The sequence below is a fragment of the Triticum dicoccoides genome, chromosome 6B (assembly GCF_002162155.2).
Source record: "Triticum dicoccoides isolate Atlit2015 ecotype Zavitan chromosome 6B, WEW_v2.0, whole genome shotgun sequence".
Lineage (NCBI taxonomy): Eukaryota > Viridiplantae > Streptophyta > Magnoliopsida > Poales > Poaceae > Triticum > Triticum dicoccoides.
In genome coordinates this window covers 157,187,807-157,210,171 of record NC_041391.1, presented here as the reverse complement: position 1 = coordinate 157,210,171, position 22,365 = coordinate 157,187,807, and positions in this window count along the sequence as shown.

The following is a 22,365-nucleotide window of genomic DNA, read 5'->3' as shown; positions in this document are numbered from 1 at the left end:
TTTTGGGCAGCCCTAAAATGGGACGACATATTTTTGCGTTTAAGGCAGCCATCGAAGCTCGTTTTTAGGCTCAAGTGATGCAAAAAATGATCTTTACATCAAATGCCCTATTTTAAGACTGTCATTGGAGATGCTCTTACTACCATATTATCTGAACGTCCGATTTTGCTTCGGTATCTTGACGGGTGTGTTTCCTCTTGGACAAAATAATAAACTCTGAGTACTAGACGGACGAGGAACGTTCCGTGCGTGACCGCCGCCCGCCGGCTATATTAGGTCGTACTCACCCCAACGAACGTGTCCCGAACCAAGAACAGAAGAAACCGGGATAGTGAATCGGGCGCTGAAGATGCCGGAGGGGAAGACTGTCACCCTGGAGGTCGAGAGCATCGACACCGTCGACAATGTGAAGGCCAAGATCCACGGCAAGGAAGGTACTACATAAGCCAACCACATCACTAAGTCGCATTGGCGCCGCCATGAACGACGTCTCTTTGTTGAGTTTGAGACTTGAGAGGTTAACTCTCTGTCGTGTCGTGTGGCCGCAGGCGTCTCGCCGGAGCAGCAATGCCTCATCTTCATGGGGAAGCAGCTGGAGGACGGCTGCAGCTGCTTCTGGGCCTGTGTGTGGGAATGACCAAAGCAAGAGGAGATAACTCTCTAAACTTCTCCACAAAACTCTCTGAAACTTCTCCCCCATTGGCATCGATTGCCAAAATGGGCGAAAAGCTTAGAAGGCCAATATAAAAAGTGTTCCTCCATAAATTGTGTATTTCTCAACAAGAGAGTGGAATTCCATACACATATCCAAAGGTAAATACTTGTAGGAACACAAACTATATTGAGGCACAAAGATTGCTAAAAAATGATATGCCATGAAGACATAACAAAGAGAGACACAAGCAATCAAGCAATCAAAAGATACCAATTAAAGCAAGCAATCAAAGGATATCACTTGAACCAACTAAACCAATGATCATTCGAGCCACATGAAAAAAGATATTATGATACACGCAAGGGAGTGTTCTAAAGAAACTAGGGAAGCTCCCCATGATTTGTGCACAAATAAGAATTTTTGTAATTGGACACAACGTGCATAAAATAGGAGTTCATCATCACTCCCCCAAAATCAATAGAAACACATGGTGCAAGGCTTGTCATTCCCACACACAACTAGCAAATGGGTTCACAAGCTCACTAATAAGCATATAAAGAACCTATGTTTGTGACAACCCATGGTGAAGATAAAAGGATGTTTCGTTAAGAGGAGAGATACCAATTGAATTGTCAAAGCATCATCATGAGAAGCAAGAGGAAAACAAGATCTTCACCACACAAGAGTGCATCAATATGCAACGAGATATGACCCACACTCAAGGCAAAAGCTTTCGCGGAGCCACCAAAGAAATGACATAAGAAAGACAAGGTGGACATGAAAGAAAGGATATAATCTAGATATGTAATTTCTCTCAAGTGTATAAGGTTCTAGGTAGATGAAATCATGAGATATCAATCCACATAGAAGGATGTACACACGAAATAGTTACAAAAAGGAAAGAACAAGATATCCGCAAGGAAGTCATAAATATACCAATAAGATATTTGCGTGAAAGCATAGCACTTGGCTAGATAGGGTCTTATTGTATATAAATGAAGTCGAACCGCACATCCATCAAAGACATCACAACTAGAAACAAGAGATCATTGTTGGGATGCTTTGAGAAGGGAAACAACTGTCACAAGATGGAATGAATATCATGCCAAGATGCAACCTACACAAGGTTGAATGCAAGAAAATAATGCATGAATAGATACTTGTTACCAAGATATCATTGGAAGGATGTAGAGGAAACCAATTGAAGGTAGTAGATAGTAGTTCATTGGGAATCCTAGCTTGACTCCAATAAGCACATGGTGACACCACCTTCCTTCTGTGTGAGCTGAGCATCCAGTGCATCTCCAATTGTTCCTAGACCGACAACACAAACAAAATGGTACCCAAACTCATTGGGACCAAAGATATAGAGAACCAACAATACATAGGACAAACTCCACATAAATATGTGCATATAGATATGAAAATGAATTTCATGCACATCTCATCCAATTTGGGACTTGGTAGAGTTTCCCCTATATATTGGGTCAAAAAGGGAAAGCATGCCAAAGAAACTACACGAAGTAAATATGCATGCTAAAGACCTTCAAGAACCAACACCAAATGAAAAAGGAATACCAAATGGAGAAATCATCAATTGGAAGATATCAATTAAAAGATACATCAAGGAATGAGATATCCATTGATACACGCAAAAAGACAGATATCAAACTCCCAAAAGAGAGAATGGTTCCAAACAAACCAAGCCCTCTACAAAGTTTCATGATGGCACAAAGTATCAAAAGCAAACAGCTTGCCTTCCACCAACACACACTTGATAAGGATCACAAGATGAGTGTTTTATAGAAAATACGATAGCTCCCCCAAGAGTAGTGCATTAGATAGAATTACATTTGAATACAAAATGCACAAGGTGGGATCACCACTTTCACTATATCTAGAAAACATTAGACAAGATCAAGCAAATAACAAGATCCACAAGTGGTATGGAAGACAACGGGAGATAACACAATCCTTGGCAAGAGATAATGCAAAATAAAGCAAAATCCAATGTGAAGATGATCAGTAATTTCTACCACATATGTGAGTACCAATTGTCAAAAGACAAGAAGCATTTGGGTATAATTCCCAGTGGAAGATAGAAGGAAATCCAATATCATCTTCACACCAAGAACAAGCAAATTGCAACTCGTAGAGCTAACATGTCAACTAGGAACAAGATAATTTACAATATCACCTCTAGGTGACAATATCTCAAACGTACACATTTTCTATGCTTGTAATATGCACATAGTATATTACTCCCCCATAATTTGATACCAAAACAAACTTAACAAGAGGCAATAAGAATCCAACAAGAGATAATTAATGGACTATTTAGAATTTGAATTTCTCATGAGAAGACATACCACATAGCGACTAGATAATCTTGTAATATCAACACTAGATGGCATTCCTCACGTACACACATTTATAGGATTGTGAGGTGCACAAAGCACATCACTCCCCCACAATGGGATATTCCATTAATGTCTCACAAGAGCCAACTAAGATTCAGACAAGATGCAGAAAGGCTCTACGCACAACTGACATGTACATGAAGTGCAAACCAACATACACATACTTGATTACTCAAGATAAGCAAATTGGAAGCACACATATACAAACACATGCAAGATACAAAACTGAAACATGCAATTGGGCAAGTAACTTTCAATGTAAACAATTTATACAAGTTACCGCAAGGAGGAACATTGGATATGAGATAGAAACTTGATAATCCGAATGACTTGGCTTGAGGCAATATGAATGATGAAGACCCCTTAGTTCTTCATAATGTAGCCAAGTCTTCAATTCCCTCCAACAACACCTATTGATCAAGTTTGAGCTTGTTGGTCCCCAACCAAGTTGGGTCCTAAGAGGTTAGTCACAGTAGGCTTGGCAACCTAAATGGTTCTTTGCTTGAAACCAATTTGAGTACCAAGAAACTTGACAAACACATTGCCAACCTTATCCTTCCCAAGAGAATTGATATCATCAATAATAATTGGGTTGGATAAGTTACCAATAGTGCATGAGGAAGCAAGGTGGCCTTTCTCACGACATAGGTAGCAACGTCTACTCTTCACTTTCTTCTCACTTGATTTCTCAACTTGAGAAGCATTAGCTTGAGTTTTCTTGGGAAGAGGCCTTTCTTCAACTTGAGGTTGAGCATGAGAGTGAACTTGTGGCCACTTCCCTTGTTGCTTGTCAGTAATGGGACTCTTCATCAATTTGCAAGATCTAACATGATGCCCTTCTACTTTGCACTTGAAGCAAACAATCTTTGACAAATTCTTGACTTGTTCTTGGCCCTTATTTCTTTTCATCTTGGACCTCTTCTTCTTACTGGAGTTGAATCCAATTCCACCTTTGTCATTGGGGGATTTTTGCACACTCAAGATATTTTTGAGTGTGAATTTCCCTTCATGACTCTTTTCCAAGTCTTTCTTCAAAGAAGTGACTTGGGCCTTGAGCTCTTTGATTTCCTCTACATGGTTAGTCTCAACACAAGTACTAGAGGAAGTATAAGCTTCATCGTTAGAGCAACAAGGCAGGGAAAGCAATTCATCACAAGATGTACCAACATTGTGAGTAGATGAATTACAAGGACTAGCACATGGCAATATATTATTTTGACTTGTAGTAGTGCTAGTATCCACATGAGGCTTACTATATGTTACCTTAGTAGTCATAGCCTCATTAACTAACTTTAGCAAATTATTGGATACTAGAAGATCATCATGAGAGCTAGAAAGATTTTCATGACTTTCTTCCAATTTCCCATAATTGCTAGATAGCAACGCAAGTTGAGCCCTTAGCTCAACATTCTCCTTCAAAATGGATGCTTCACAATAAATAGAGTTAGTAGCACAAGCATCATCATTAACAACAAGGGGAGAAGGCAACTTGGAAAGCTCTTTTAAATATGAAGCTTCAAGTTGAGCATGAGACTCGGTGAGTTTGATGAGCTCACCCTTGATGACCCTTGAGCCATTTTCGAGGTGCTCAAAATCCTCAAGGAGTTTAGCAGGCGCAACTTCAAGATTATCATTTTTTACTTTTGAAATGATTGGCCACCTCAAGGCCTCTATCATGGGATTCCTTTATTCTAGATAATTGTAGTGCAAAGGTCTCCTCAAGATATTCCTTGGTGGTTTGTTCAAGTTCAAGAGCTTGAGAGAGGTCGGCGATCTCATTAGTGTAATCACGCTCATGACCTTCCATTCTATCAATGGTGACCTCATGCTCCTCAAGATGGGATTCCAACTCCTCAATGTATTTCTTGCCCTCAATGGCAATAGACATGATTTCCATGAAGTTGGAATGAGCAATATTATTTTTATGAAGAGCTTTGAAAATAATATCCCCCTTAATTTTTAAGGAAGTAACATTATCGTTCTTTTCATCATCATCCTTATCATAATCAACATCATCATCACAAGATATATTGGGATTCAAAGTGGGAGATACCTTTGAAGCCTTAACCATAAGGAAAAATGCAATATATGATGATGTAGGATCCCTTGAAGCACCATTCAAGACCACATCTTGTTCCATGGGGTGTTGTGTTTCCTCTACATTGTTAGCACAACAATTCGAGAAAATAGATGCATTTTTATCAGGGCAACAAGACATAGCAAGCATATCATCATGAGATTTAGTCAAGCAATGTCTACATGATATGCAAGGACTATCAACACAAGCATGTGAGACATTTGGAGTGCTCGAAGTGCTAAACTCCAAAGATGAAGCATTGCAATAAGAAAGTGATGAAGGATTATCAACAATAAGCCCACTATCATCGTTGCAATAAACACCACTACTCACCATGTCGTTACCTTGTGGCAAACCACATGTAGGTGAAGTAGAAGAAGTTGTGAAGGCAACACGGCCGGAGGTGGAGGGAGGACAATCCTCCCCACAAATCTTGGACACACCATATTTATTTTGAAGCTTTGTTCACAACTCATGAGCATCCCGGAACGACATGAGTTGAAATAAAACTACATTGCTCAAAGCATCAAAAAGCACATTAGAAGCATGATCATTGAGATAAGAGTTTTTATCATCCTCTAAGGATAATATATGGGGATCCTTCGGAGGAGAAAAACCCATATCTACAATTCGCTTTAAATTAGGGTCCATGACCCTGAAGACATTAAGCATGCGAATAACCCAAACATCAAAATTTGTGCCATCGAAACTAAGAGTGCCATAGAATCCTAATTCCCTAGTCGACATCTTTACTCTCTAGGAGGTTAAGCCTATCGAGATGAGGCTCTCCTACCAATTGAAAGATCATGGATGTCGCTTAGAGGGGGGGTGAATAGGCGCATTAAAATAATTATGGTTTAGGCTTGGACAAATGCGGAATAAACCTAGCAGTTAACCTGTCAAGCACAAAACCTACAACAACTAGGCTCACCTATGTCACCAACAACTTATGCTAAGCAAGATAAACAACTAAGTGATAGCAAGATATATGACAAGAAACAATATGGCTATCACAAAGTAAAGTGCATAAGTAATTAAGGGCTCCGGTAAGAGGTAACCAAGGCACGGGAAGACGACGATGTATCCCGAAGTTCACACCCTTGAAGATGCTAATCTCTGTTTGGAGCGGTGTGGAGGCACAATGCTCCCCAAGAATCCACTAGGGCCACCGTAATCTCCTCGTGCCCTTGCACAATGCAAGATGCCGTGATTCCACTAAGGGACCCTTGAGGGTGGTCAGCGAACCCGTACAAATGTCAACCCTTTGGGGCGGTCACCGAACCCCACTAGTAGAAAAAGGGTCAAACATGCAGCACATTAGTGCCGGTTTGTATTAGAGACGGCACTAATGTATACATTAGTGCCGGTTCCAATGGCTAGTCGGGCCGCTCTCATTAGTACCGGTTCGTGGCTAACCTTTAGCACTGGTTCGTGCCACAAACCGGTACTAATGAGGGTGGTGGCAGGATGTTGTCAGTCTGGGCCCCCTCCAGCACCTTTAGTACCGGTTCGTGGCACGAACCGGTACTGAAGGTCCTCCTGCATATAAACCCTTCATCCAGCTCGCTCTGTTCTTCCCCCTTTCCCCTCTCCTCTCCTCTCTGTTCTTCCTCTTCTCCCCTCGAGCTCATCACACATTTTGCCCAAAATTTGTCAAGATTTGAAGGCCCCCATCCATTCAAGTGATCACAAAGGTTAGCAACTTTGTCCTTTCATCTCTCATTACTAGATTAGCTCTTGCAATGCTTTATATAGTTACTAATTTGTGAGTTTAGTAATTTGGGAGGAAATATATATATTTGCTAGTATTTGATTTATATGCAATTTGAGGTCAAAAATAACACTTAGTTTGCATATGTAGGTGTGGTTTACTTAGTGCCTTCTAAATCTCCGTCGTAACCACCGTCGTTCGCCCGCACCGTCCCGTCGCCGGCACCACCTTGTGGTGAGCCTCTTGTTCATGAAATTTTATATAAAAAATTGATGTTTGTGTGATTTGGATATATAGTTAATCATGTAATAATTATCTTACCCGTACGTTGTTTGTTATACATAGTGCCATGGTTTTGATATCCGTCACTGTCGGCCCTCGTCCTTGTTATGATTTGGATGTGGTATATTCTCTTTTAAAACTATTTGTTGCATTTCGTGTTTATGACAAATTATGCCCATCAAGTTGACATAGATATTTTTATCTAGGAGGTATGTGAACCGGAAATTCCAATCGACCCTATTGTCGAGAGGTTAAATTTAGTTGAAAGAGAAAACAAGCACTTGAAAGAAAAATTGAAAATAATTGAGGGGGAGAAGATGGAATTGGAGTTGCATGTTGCCGATGTCGTCGATGATCACAAGATCAAGACGGAGAAAATGCGCTTGAAGAATAGAAACATTAGAAAATATGCCATCGATAGTGAGGCTTGGTATCATTATGCTGTTGGATCAATTTTTACCTTAGTTGCGATCTTGATCACATTTGTTGTTGCATTTAAATGCTTTAGCTAGAGAGTTATTTGTTTGTTGCATTTAAGTGTTGTATGAACTTTATGTATGAACTTGTATTAATTTGGTCTATTCGCTGTTGTGTAATGAAGATGAGCCGGCAATGGATGTACGATGACCGATGCTCTCCCTAGTTCGTTGAGGGCGTGCATACTTTTCTGCTTGCGGCTGAGGCAAACAAGCGGGCGGATGGTTTTATGCCTTGTCCATGTGCTGGCTGTAAGAATGGTCACAATTACTCTACGTCAAGAACCATTCACGTCCATCTGTTGTCCGGTTTCATGCCCCACTATAATGTTTGGACCAAGCACGGAGAAAGAGGGGTTATGATGGAAGACAATGAAGAAGAAGAGGACGACGACAGCTATCCTGGCCATGGGTTCCCTGAATACGATGATACAACAATGGGGGAAGAAGCTGAGCCAGTAATGCGGGAAGAAGCTGAGCCGGCAATGCGGGAAGAAGCTGAAGAAGAGGCATCAGATGAGCCCGTTGATGATCTAGGTCGGGCCATTGCCGATGAAAAGAGAAACCGCGCAAGTGATTTGGAGAAGAAGAAGTTGCAGCGCATGTTAGAGGATCACAAAAAATTGTTGTACCCGAATTGCATAGGTGACAAGAAAAAGCTGGGTACCACACTAGAATTGCTGCAATGGAAGGCAGAGAATGGTGTATCTGACAAGGGATTTGGAAAGTTGATGGTAATGATAAAGGATATGCTTCCAAAGGACAACAAATTGCCCGAGAGTACGTACGAAGCAAAGAAGGCTGTCTGCCCTCTAGGGTTAGAGGTGCAGAAGATACATGCATGCCCTAATGATTGCATCCTCTACCGCGGTGAGTACGAGGATTTGAACGCTTGCCCGGTATGTGGTGCATTGCGCTATAAGATCAGCCGCGATGAGCCTGGTGATGTCGAGGGCGAGCGCCCCAGGAAGAAGATTCCTGCCAAGGTGATGTGGTATTCTCCTATAATACCACGGTTGAAACGTTTGTTCCAAAACAAAGAGCATGCCAAGGCGATGCGATGGCACAGAGAAGACCGTAAGAAAGATGTAAAGTTGAGAGTACCCACTGACGGGTCGCAGTGGAGAAAAATCGAAAGAAAGTACGGGAAGGAGTTTGCAGATGACGCAAGGAGCGTATGGTTTGGTCTAAGCGCAAATGGCATTAATCCTTTTGGGGAGCAGAGGAGCAACCATAGCACCTGGCCTGTGACTCTATGTTTGTATAACCTTCCTCCTTGGTTGTTCATGAAGCGGAAGTTCATTATGATGCCAGTGCTCATCCAAGGCCCTAAGCAACCCGGCAACGACATTGATGTGTACCTAAGGCCATTAGTTGAAGAACTCTTACAACTGTGGAATGGAACAGGTGTACGTGCGTGGGATGAGCACATGGGGGAAGAATTTGACCTAAAGGCGTTGCTGTTCGTGACCATCAATGATTGGCTTGCTCTCAGTAACCTTTCAGGGCAGACAAACAAGGGATACCGCGGATGCACGCACTGTTTGGATGATACCGACAGTATATATTTGAATAGTTGTAAGAAGAATGTGTACCTGGGACATCGTCGATTTCTTCCGAGCAGGCATCCCTTAAGAAAGAAAGGCAAGCATTCAAAGGTGAGGCGGATCACCGGACGAAGCCTCGCCACCGTACTGGTGCTGATGTACATGATATGGTCAAGGATTTGAAGGTGATATTTGGAAAGGGTCCTGGCGGACAACCTGTTCTGAAGGACGCGGACGGACGCGCACCCATGTGGAAGAAGAAATCTATATTTTGGGACCTGCCATATTGGAAAGACCTAGAGGTCCGCTCCGCAATCGACGTGATGCACGTGACGAAGAATCTTTGCGTGACCCTACTTGGCTTCTCGGGCGTGTATGGGAAGACAAAAGATACACCTGAGGCACGGGAGGACCAGCAACATATGCACGGAGAAGACGGCATACATCAGGGTCATCCAAGCTACGCTCTTACCAAAGAAGAGAAGGAAATCTTCTTTGAATGTCTGCTCAGTATTAAGGTACCGTCTAGCTTCTCGTCGAATATAAAGGGAATAATAAACATGGCAGAGAAAAAGTTCCAGAACCTAAAGTCTCATGACTGCCACGTGATTATGACGCAACTGCTTCCGGTTGCATTGAGGGGGCTTCTACCGGAAAACGTTCGATTAGCCATTGTGAAGCTATGTGCATTTCTCAATGCAATCTCTCAGAAGGTAATCGATCCAGAAATCATAGCAAGGTTACATAATGATTTGGTGCAATGTCTTGTCAGTTTCGAGTTGGTGTTCCCACCATCCTTCTTCAACATCATGATGCACGTCCTAGTTCACCTATGCGAAGAGATTAACGTTTTGGGTCCTGTATTTCTACACAATATGTTCCCCTTTGAGAGGTTCATGGGAGTCTTAAAGAAATATGTTCATAACCGTGCTAGGCCAGAAGGAAGCATCTCCAAGGGCCATCAAAATGAGGAGGTCATTGAGTTTTGTATTGACTTTATTCCTGACCTTAAGCCGATTGGTGTTCCTGAATCGCGGCATAAGGGCAGACTGGATGGAAAAGGCACGCTAGGAGGGGAACAAATAATATGTATGGACGGACATTCTCTCACTGAAGCACACTACACAGTTCTAGAGAATTCCACCTTAGTGGCTCCGTATATGGATGAACACAAGAATTTGCTACGCTCCAAACACCCAGAGCAGTCTGATGACTAGATTACACGTGAACAAACCAGGAGTTTCGCCAACTAGTTGCAGACACGTACCATGCATGGCACCTCTATTGAAGATGACCTCTACTTGCTGTCCCAGTTACTATCTTCGAATATAATGACTTTCAAAGGGTACGAGATAAATGGTAATACATTTTACACGATCGCCCAAGATAAGAAGAGCACCAACCAAAATAGTGGTGTTTGCTTTGATGCAGAAACCAAGACGGGAAAGGAAACATATTATGGTTATATACAGGACATATGGGAACTTGACTATCGACGTGGTTTAAAGGTCCCTTTGTTTCGGTGCAAATGGGTCAATATGACACGAGGCGGGCTAACGGAAGACCCGCAGTACGGAATGACAATAGTGGATCTCAACAATCTTGCGTATGCAGACGAACCGTTCGTCCTAGCCAATGATGTGGCACAGGTTTTCTATGTGAAGGACATGTCTACCAAGCGAAGAAAAAGAAAAGATAAGGAAGTGAATGCATCGTACGATGAGCCAAAGCGGCACATAGTTCTTTCTGGGAAGAGAAACATCGTGGGAGTGGATGACAAGACAGACAAGTCAGAAGATTATGAAAAGTTTGATGAAATTGCTCCATTCACAGTGAATATTTACCCAAGCATCCCGTTAAATGATGAAGATTTTCCATGGTTACGGCGCAAAGGGACACACGCGAAGAAAAAGTTTCACACCCAAAGATCTGGGATGTGATCGGCTTCACTATCATCACTTTCTTCTGTGTTTCACACCCAGGAGGGAATGTCTGTAATAGTTAGGGTAGTTATGTGTTTTGGCATTTGAAACGCGAAGAAATTTTATGTGCAAACAAATTCTTTTCATGCATTTACTGATTTTTTTCCAGCTAAATGACCCTGAAATTGAAAAGCAATTCAAATGAACTCAGAAAAGGTTGAAAGTTGGCATGGTATCATAATTTCATACAAATAGCATGTGCAAGAAAGTAGAGAGGGTTACGGCAAAAACTGGATGAACTTCGTGTACAAAATGGACAATCTCTTTCGAAGTATCAGGGTTTCCGACGAAAACTGAACTGTTACAAAGGCATTTCATTTTTTAAATAACGTAAGCATTACTAAATTGAATATAATGATAAAACACACTAATATTAAACATAAGAAAAAAGAATCACTGAAAAAACTTTTTTCAAAGTTAAGTTATTCACAAACTAGTGATTCACACAAATTTCAAATAATTCAAAATTTAAACTATTCAAATTTGAAATCTACCGGCACTAACAGAAAGTTTGTAATTTTTTGTACCTAAAGCAAAAATATTCACAAAGAAACTCTAAATACAGCAAAAAACAACTCAAAAATAAATAGAACAAAAAAATAAAGCAAAAAAAATACGAAAAAAAGCCCGCCTACTGGGCCAAAGCGGCCTGCATACGACTAGCGACACAACCTTTCGTTGGGCCAGGATGCAGGCCCGCGAAGGCCCAGTAGGCCCACAAGGCGAGGAGGACAGGTAGGCCCAGTAGGCCTGATTACGAGAGGAGCTCGAGAGAGCTACCGCACTGGGGCTTATAAACCAGTGCGGTAGCACCTCGACTAGCAAGGTGGGACTAAACTTCCACACCGCACCTGCGCCAGCGCACCACCTTTAGTACCGGGTCATGGCACAAACCGGCACTAAAGGGGAGGCCTTTAGTACTGGTTTGTGCCACCACCCGGTACTAAAGGGGGTGTCTTGCCGCCGCTTGGCCTGGCCAAAACAGGCCTTTAGTACCGGTTGGTGGCTCCAACCGGTACTAAAGGTGCCCTCTATATATACAACTACTACGAAAATTTCAGTTTCCCTCTGTTTTCCTTCCTCTGTTCCGTCGTCTTCGTCGCTGTCGCCGCTGCCCTCGATCGTCTCCGTCACCGCCCCAGGCCCGTCCCCGTCGCCGCCCCGGGCCCGTCCCCGTCGCGCCGTCCCCGCCGTCGGCGCCCCGGCCGTCGCCTCGCCGTCGCCTCTCCTCACCGTCGCCTCGCCTCGCCGTCGCCGTCGCCCGCTGTGAGCCCTCCAGCCCCGAGCCCGTACACACACACACAAGCATGTTTAATTAGTTTAGATAATTAGTCTTTAATTAGTTTAGCTTATTTAGATTATTATTTTGTATGTTTAATTAGTTTAGATAATTAGTGTTTAATTAGTTTAGATTATTTAGATTATTATTTTTTCACTATTATATATGTATGAACGCTTGTTAGATGGATATAATTAGTGCTTAATCAGTTAGAAATTAGTGTTATATAGAAATGTTAGAAATTAGTGTTATATAGAAATGTTAGAAATGTTAGAAATTTTAGTGTTATTTAGATTATTTAGATTAGCATAATTAGTGTTATATAGAAATTGAAGCCGGGCGTAAAGTACAATATCGAGGCATGCAGCCCTACTGGCAAACCATTAGCGCCTAAGAAGATTGCGGACAAGTTCGTTCGTCAGTGCGGAGTTCTTGTGAAGGACCAACTCCCGATCAAACTTCAAGAATGGAGAGAGCCAGCAAAGCCACGTCCAGATGTTACTTTCGTCGACAAGAATCAAAAAGATCTGCTTTGGGATACTCTCATGGAACATTTCACCCTACCAGATCAAGGAGGCTGCTCTTAGGATGATGGCGATTGCATTCAAGAACCACAATAATCGTGAATGGAAGAAGTACGTCAAGGGAGGAAGGAAGACTCCAGTATTCAAGGGAACACTAGAGAACCAACGTGATCATTGGGACAATTTCGTGAAATTCAAGGATTCAGAATTAGCTAAGGAACGGTCGAGAATAAACAAGAAGAATGCAAAAAAAGGATAAGTTCCATAAGCTGGGGCCCGGTGGCAATGCCTAAGTGGGATAAGTCTGAGAAAGAGATGGAGGATGCAGGTGTCACTCCGGCTACTAAGAGCTGGCCCCCCAGGGTCAGGACTTGGTTCTATGCGCATGGGGGGGGAGTTGGACCTGGAGACAGGCAATGTTTCGATGAGGTCAAGTCTGAAGGGAGCCGACGATGCGATACTTGTTGCAATAGAAGAGGCACGAACGGGGGTGTTCCATCCCAATAGAGAGAACGACGAGCTTACGCGTGCCGTGGGAAATCCTGAACACCCGGGAAGAACACGAGGCATGGGCGCTATTCCGTGGTATGAGGGGTTTTCAGACTGGAACACCGACTACAGAACCCGTGCGAGAAAGAAGATTGCGGAGGAGAATAAGAGGAAGATGGAGGAGGAGCAGAGGAAGCGGGACTATGAACGCCTTCAAGGCCTAGAAGCAAGTCAAGCGGAATTGGCAGTCAAATTCCAGCAGCAGCAGGAGCAGATCGACTCACTTACCCATCAAAGGGGGTATCAGCAGCTGCAGCAGCTAGCAGATGATCCAGCATTGGATAGCACCGGCCCATCCATGCCGAGAAGCAGCGTGGGTTCGGCCGCCCCGGATGACGCAATGCTGGGTAGATACCCCGTGGATGACATCACGGAGAACACTAACTGCGAGCTACACGTCAAATTGAAGAACATATCCATGAAGGTGGCGGACGGCTGTGCTTTCACAAATCCCCTCGAGGCAACCTTCCATTGCAACTCGATTCCAGCGGGCTATGCTCGTGTCTTGGTTGATGAGGTGGTGGACCCACCATATTCGGGGCTACAGCTTGACATTGCTGGAGGTGACGGCGAGCGCTTTCTCGGAGAGGCCAAACATCGTATCATCCTATGGAAAAAGGATTGCATCATCTTTTGAAGGCCACCGACACCGCGTCAGCCGAATCCTCGTCGAAGTCCGCCACCGAGTCAGCAGTCTCCCGCTCCTGCAAGTCCACCAAGTCTGGCAAAGTGTCAGGCCACTCCTCCTCCTCCAAGTCCGGCAAAGTGTCAGGACAATCCTCCTCCTCCAAGTCCGCCACAGCGTCAGACGTCCACTCCTCCTCCAAGTCCGGCACAACCTCAGGCCACTCCTCCTCGTCCAACTCAGTCCCGTCAGCCGTCTCCGCCGCCTCAGCAATCGCAGAAGAGACACCCCGCAGCTATGGTGCGTAGCGGTACGAGCCGAGGTAGTACAGGAAGTACAGGCGGAGGCAAGCGATATAAATATGGTCCAAGCCTCAAGACTCTTCCTAGAGGTCTTATGACAGGTCCGAGGAGGAGATCACAGCCATATCGAAGGCCGAGGTGGAAGCCCATTTTGCACCGAAACCGCCACCGCCGCCAAGGGAGAAAGTGCCTGAGGAAACAATTGACCACTTCATTCGTATGGCTCAACCACCAGCTCCCAAGCCTGTTGACACAGACTATGAGCGCCACATCAGGAAGTTAAATCAAGCACGTCTACAAAGGGAGGCGAGCACGTCTACATTGGGATCGAGCAAACAAGAAGCAGCTGCCAAAAAATGCGGGAAAACCATTCCCCAGCTGGGAGAACAGGCGGCGCAATCGATCACCTCGCTTGTTGTGCCAACAACAGGTGACAGTACGCGCGCCCAATATTATTGTGGGCAAACAGTGCATGTTCCTTGAGATCGAGCCAATATTATCGAAGGCCGAGGTGGGCAATGTGGTAATAACGGAGGAGCATATAATGCAGGCTGAAGTTCTCAACATCACTGTTGGACAACTCCTCGAGATCGAGCCCATGCCTTTTCTTAGAGAGGACGAAGTAAAACGGAAATATGTCCGGGGCCAACCTTTGGTCGCGCCAGACAAGGTCAAGAACATCCCAACGAGAATGTATGAATTGCATCAATGGTACATGAACATTACCCAGATTTCAGATTGATTGTCCCTCATGGTGAATGTCAAGCAGGACCATTACTACCATGAGAAAGTTGTGTCCGTTGAGTATTCAGAACTGTTTCAGTTATACAATCAAGATGCACTCGACAAATCTATCGTTAGTTGCTATTGTATGTAAGTGATTTATTTCTATAATTTAAGTCTCAAGCTAGCTGTAGTGATCCTTTTGATCAATCATTACCTGTAATTATCCTCACTATATTCTTTTCTGTGGTATTATGCAGGATGAAGATATATGAAATGAGAAAAGGTGGATGCTTTGGCATTGGGTTCATTGACCCAAACACCGTTAACGAATACACATGGAAGATAAATCAACATTATGCAAAGGAAGTAGAGGACAGCATGCTAGAGTTCTTGAAGCGCCTCAAATACAATGAAGATATACTACTTCCTTACAACTTCCAGTGAGTCACACTGTCTTGTACTACAAATTCTCTATTTTTGCCTACTATCTAGCTACATGTTTTTGCTTACATATGCCCGCTTAATTAAGACATGCAAACGTGTCTGCATGCAGATATCACTGGGTCTTGTGTATCATTAAAGTTGACGCCGGAACAATTGAAGTACTGGACTCACTAATCTCAGAAAAAACTGACTATAACATCTTGTATGGGATAGTCAATAGGTAATTTCAATCATTATTAACTATATATCTCGGCCTATTTCGTTCGTCAATTCATGATATGAACTATTTAATAACCCCTTTATTCATTTTCTTTGTCGGCGGGCAGGGCTTGGACAAGGTTCATCGCTGTCACGCCTGGCGAATTGAAAAAAATCTTAAATGGTTTCGACCCAAGGTAAGCAATTAAGTAGTACTATAGCTCTAGCTAGCTAGCTGCCATCTCTTTAATTATCATGCTTGATTAATTTTTATCTAATCAAATTCCATTCTCGTAAAGGCCCTGAAGCAGTCGCAGGGGACTGATCTGTGTGCATTCTGCGTTTGCGAGAACATTCGCATGATGGCGTCCGAAAGGAGCAGATCTCAAAGACAGGAATGGGTACGCTTGTCAGAACACTATTCATAATTTTTACACCATTATCGATATCTAGTCACACAACTAATACACATGCATATTGATCTCCTTCTTAACAGTTCAAAGAGGTGCGGGAGAAGCTCATAGGAACGGAGCGCGTAGAAGCACTTCAAGAGGAAATAGCGGGATTTTTGCTTGACCAGGTCATAAATCCGAAGGGAGAATTCTATTACCCGCTACCGCCCCAATGAAAACCACTTCCAATTGTCATCGTGCTCCGAAGGCACCAATTAGGCTAATTCCACTGGCTCCGAAGGCAACATTCATATGTAGGAGAAATTGTATACATGTGTGTATGTGTGAATTAATTAATATGGTGGTTTGTGAGACATTGATGATATATATATGCATGATTGGTTCTACTAGAAATTCTATTTATATATATATATATATATATATATATATGCATAACGTGTACAATCTATAGTATCGTAAAATACCAGCAAACGAAAAAGAATTAAAATGGAAACACAAAATTAAATGAAAAAGAAATCATAAAACTAAAAAAACCCCAAACGTTATAGTACCGGTTGGTATTACCAACCGGTACTAAAGGGCTCCAGGCCCCCGGAGCTGGCTCGTGCCACGTGGTTGCCCTTTAGCATCGGTTCGTGCTGAACCGGTACTAAAGGGGGGGGGGGCTTTAGTGACCACAAATTAGTGCCGGTTATGTAACCGGCACTACAGGGCCTTACAAACCGGTGCTAATGCCCGGTTCTGCACTAGTGCCCGTACACTTTGGCAAACCTTGGGGGTGGTCGCCGATACCCGTCAAATTGCTCAGGGCGATCTCCATAACCTAATTAGAGACCCCGACGCTTGCCCAGAGCTTTACACCACAATGACTGAGTCCGAACACCACCAACCGTCTAGGGCGCCCAAGCACCCAAGAGGAACAAGCTCAAGGGTACCAAGCACCCAAGAGTAATAAGCTTCTCAACTTGTAACTTCCGCGTATCACGTGGAGAACCCAAACCGATGCACCAAATGCAAAGGCAAGGGCACACTGAGTGCCCAAGTCCTTCTCTCTCAAATCCCACTGAAACAACTAATGATAGGGAGGAAAATGAGAGGAAGAACAAGAAGGAGAACACCAAGAACTCCAAGATCTAGATCCAAGGGGTTCCCCTCACATAGAGGAGAAAATGATTGGTGGAAATGTGGTTCTAGTTCTCCTCTCTCTTTTTCCTACAAACTAGGAAGAATCCATGGAGGGATTGAGAGTTAGCAAGCTCGAAGAAGGTCAACAATGGGGGAAGAACACGAGCTCAAAGGATGAGGTTCAATGGGGAAGAAGACCCCCTTTTATAGGTCCCCACGAATCTGCCCGTTATGTGCAGAAAACTGTTGGACCGGTACAACCGGTGCACGAACCGGTACAACCGGTGAGAGAAAAGGAAAAACCAACCTGTAGGGAAAAGGCCTAAGCGATACAATAGCCCGGGGAACCGGTAGTACCGGTAAAACTGAACTAACAGGTACAACTGGTCAACAACCGCCCAAGAACCGCTCCAAAACAGAAACTAGTCCGGTTGTAGAGCGGTACATGGCCGGTACAACCTTCAGACCAATTCTAGAGCGGTAGAACCGCTCCAAACACCGGTTGTACCAGTCAACCGGTACAAGCGCTCTAATGGGCGGTACAACCTCTCTATGTAAAACGGGTAAGATCAAAACAGCCACGACTTTAGCATACGAGCTCCGAATTCGACGAAATCATGTTTGTTGGAAAACTAAAGACAAGAGAAAACACAATATTGATATAAATATCAAGAAATAGCACTTGAGAAAATACCGAAATTAAAATGGTGAGAACCCTTTCTCAATTAAGACCGGTAAAAACTCCAACACTAAAAACACAAAAGAAGATGCATAAGAAATCAGTTTTCGATGAACTCGAGCATGTCATGAAGATGACCATAACCTCCAAATCTCACAAGGAGAAGAACCAAACAAGAACCAAGAGGGATGATGTAAAGATGCAATGGTTTGAGGTCTCGACAAACAATACGATCAAGTTACACACTAGAGAGCCCCCCTTGATAGTACGATAAGTGATCCTACAACCCGGTCTCCCAACTGCCACCATGAGACCAGTAAAATAGAAAACCTATCAAGGGAAAACCTTTTCCTTGCACATAGTCCACTTGAGCTAGATGATGACGATCTTGACTTCCTCAAGTTGGACCACCTTTCTTGATTGCGTTGGCTCGATGAAGACTAGTTGATTGCCCCCCCATACTCCACTATGGGTGAGCTGCTCTTCGGCATATCTTCACAAGTCCATTGCCACCATGATGAGGACAGAAATACCATTGTTACACCCACATCCCCTGCTGCTATACATACTGGACCAATTACTAGAGCTCGCGCACGCCAATTAAATTACCAGGTACTTTCGTTTCTATGTAAAGATTCTAATATTCATCAGAATATGATGCTGCCTTAGACGAAATATACAAGATGCCACTTTATAAATTTCGTCCAGAGGCTATTCTAGGTGTTGCATCACCTTTTTATTGGGCCAGGCCCATGTAATTTCAAAATACATAAGTATAGGATATTTTTAGAGTCCGTATGTTTGGGGAAACAAGAGATAGGGTTGGTTTCGGACCCCTCCACTAAGGGCCACGAAATTCCCCCCTTTTCCTCCATATATACAGCCCTTAGGGCACCGTTTAGACTTTGGGTTTTGTTTAGATTAAAAGTTTGCCATAGCTACAACTTCGCGTACTTCCTTTGTGTTCAACGACCAGACCAAGACGTCACAGAAGCCCATCTTGATCAATAAAGCTTTCATCGTTGTTCGCAATATCCAGATTGCAATCTCAGTTTCTTGCTTGTTCTTCATTTGCTCGCAGGAAACAAACCCTCATGGTTAGGTTGATCGTGCTCCGACGTGGTCAATAACCTCTCGGAGTTGGTTTAGCGATTGCTAAAGCGTGACGTCCTCGCACGTACGTATTTGGATCGTTAAATTCTACTCCTCCAAAACGATAATCACCATCTCATCGAAAGACGGGACACCTTTGCCTCTATCAAGTGGTATCAGATTTTTAGGTTGCTCGGTGAGATTTTACAGTTGTTCGGTGTTTAGATCGAGTCTGTTATCATACCTACAATCCACGAAAAAGCCACAAAAAATTAGGGTTAGTTCATCCTATCCAAACCAGTCTGAGCCATTGCATATTCTTTCCAGTCTTTTGCTTTGTTGAATTTGGAGTTGCATCGTCGTGTCGAGTTGCTGGTCTTAGTGTCTAGTCCTTTAGAGTTTCGAATTCTGTTCACAAGTTGTCACGCTGCCGCTGCATCATCATCATCACCGCTGCTATATACCACCATCGTCTTCACCGCTGCCATATACCACCATCGTCATCACCGCTGCCATATAACACCATCGTCATCACCACTGCAATATACCACATATTCACCGCCATCATGATAATCCGAGTCCACCTCCATCAGAGATTCGCCATCAGTCTATGTTCCATCACCCTACATATATCCACCACAAGTTCGAGTTTCCACCAGATTCATCTCCGCCACCAGTCCTAGTCTGAGTCCAGTATTTGTTGGTTTGTTGTCGATTTCCAGATCATGCCATACTCCAAGTTGTGACCAAGTCGGACTTCCCAACATTAGTGCCACCCGTACAAGAAAAATAGTTCCAGTTTAAAAAAACTAAGTCTGGAAAATTCTGGCTAGGCAGTTTTTAGACCATTTGTAGATTTTTTTTTCAAAAAAAATTGGTTGCGGAGCAAAAAAAAGAGGAAAAAAGTGCAAAAAAAGTGAAAAAAGAGAAAAAAATTCAGAGTGTGCTCCTCCCTTGATTACGTGCTGCGCCGTGATTTTGTTAGTGTTCTAGGCTCGCGTCTCTAGCACGGTCTAGCCTAGGACCATCACAGTATCGTCGTTGAGCGTTTATTCAACTTTGCATCTCTGAATTGATTATTGCCGACCCTTTTTGCTACCATATTATAAGCCTTCCCAGCTCCACATACATCTACGTCATGCGTTTGACTCTCCCTGGTAATCGCTCTATCCAAGCTTTGAGAGTTTTGACTACAACGGTTGCCGATCACCACCTGCTGCTGGGTAAGAACTGGTAAGAATTTGAGATTCGCTTGAAGGATTTGTGACACACCACTCTCACCACCACTTCCTAGTAGTCTGTAGGATCATATTCTTTTGAGTTTCTATTGCTGCTAACCATGGAAGGATCATAAGCCGATGAGACTGATTGAGAGAACATGACGAACAAATAGCTACATGATAAATTTCAGCAAATGATGAGTGAACAGGTGCAAGCTGTGCTAAACAGATTTGAAGAGGCCATGGAGAAGATAGATGGAATTGAGAAGACGTTCGAAACAAAGCTCGATAACAAGTTTAATGAATTTCTCACACGTCTTCCACAACCACCGCTGGCTGCACCTGTCGCACCTCTACAACAACAACAACTACAACGACACCCAAATCATGTGGGACGAGCACAACGCGTTCCAACTAAGCTTGGTCAAAATTCTGGTGTTGCTGTACCTATTGTTGATGCTTCTTTGGCTCCTGCTACTGCTGCTGCTGGTTCCCAGGAGGATGATGATTATGCAGGGGATTATGAGGATGAGGTTGATCAAAATCAGAACTATGTGCATCCACCAGCACCACCACCAGCAGGTCGACCTGAGGTATATAATCGCAATGGTAGGCCTGCACCACCACCTTGGGTACGAGATCATGACCATGTTCCTAAACTGAAATTTAATATTCCACCATTTGAGGGTAGATATGTTCCTGATATATATCTTACTTGGGAGTTAGAAACTGAACAACATTTTACATGTTTACAATATCCCGAGGAGAGACGGGTTGCTACTGCTGTTTGTGCTTTCACTAGTTTTGCATGTGTATGGTGGTCTGAACATTGTAGATTATATCCTATTCCAGCTACTTGGGCTGCTTTGAAAACTGCTATGCGTACTCGTTGGGTTCCACCATATTATCAACATGAATTGCTTCAAAAATTGCAGCGTTTAAGACAAGGAAAAAATTCTGTAGAAGAATATTATCAGGAATTACAAAACTGGCATGATTAGATGTGGTATTGTTGAGGAGAATGAAGCTATGCTTGCACGTTTTATGGGTGGATTAAATAGAGAGATTCAGACCATTCTAGAATATAAGGAGTATACTAATATCACTTGTTTATTCCATCTTGCTTGTAAAGCTGAACGTGAAGTGCAGGACCGGCAAGCATTGATGCGAACTAACTTTTCTGTAGGTCGACCTTCATCATGGACACCACGTGCATCCTCTACTTCCACTACACCAGCACCTCCATCAGCTGCCACCTCGAGCCGTGATACAACAAAGCAGGAACAACCACCACTATCTACCAAGAGCACACCTGTCGGGCCTGCACAGAGCTCTTCTTCTTCCATGGCATCAACAGGGCACACAAGTGATATTATTTGTCGTCGTTGTAAGGGAAGAGGAAATTATGCGCGAGAATGCAAATCTCAGCGTGTGATGATTGCTATTGAGGATGGTGGGTATGAATCCGCTAGTGACTATGATGAGGAGACTTTGTCTCTTGTTACACATGAAGAACACGGTGGAGATGATTCTGATCATGAGACGCAATACATGGCTCCTGAAAATGCTGACATGTATGAATGTTTAGTTGCTCAACGTGTTTTGAGTGTGCAGGTCACACAAGCTGAGAAAAATCAGAGGCATAATTTGTTCCATACAAACGGAGTTGTGAAGGAACGTTCTGTGTGCGTCATCATAGATGGAGGGAGCTGCAACAACTTGTCTAGCATGGAGATGGTGGAGAAGCTATCTCTCACCACAAGACCACATCCACATCCTTACTACATACAATGGTTCAACAACAGCGGCAAGGTTAAGGTAACACGTACTGTCCGTGTGCATTTTAGTATCTCTACATATGCTGATTATGTTGATTGTGATATGGTACCTATGCAAGCATGTTCCTTATTACTTGGTCGACCATGGCAATTTGATAAAAATTCTGTACACCATGGTAGAAACAATCAGTATACTCTTGTTCATAAGGATAAAAATATTACTCTGCTTCCTATGACTCCTGATTAGATTTTGAAAGATGG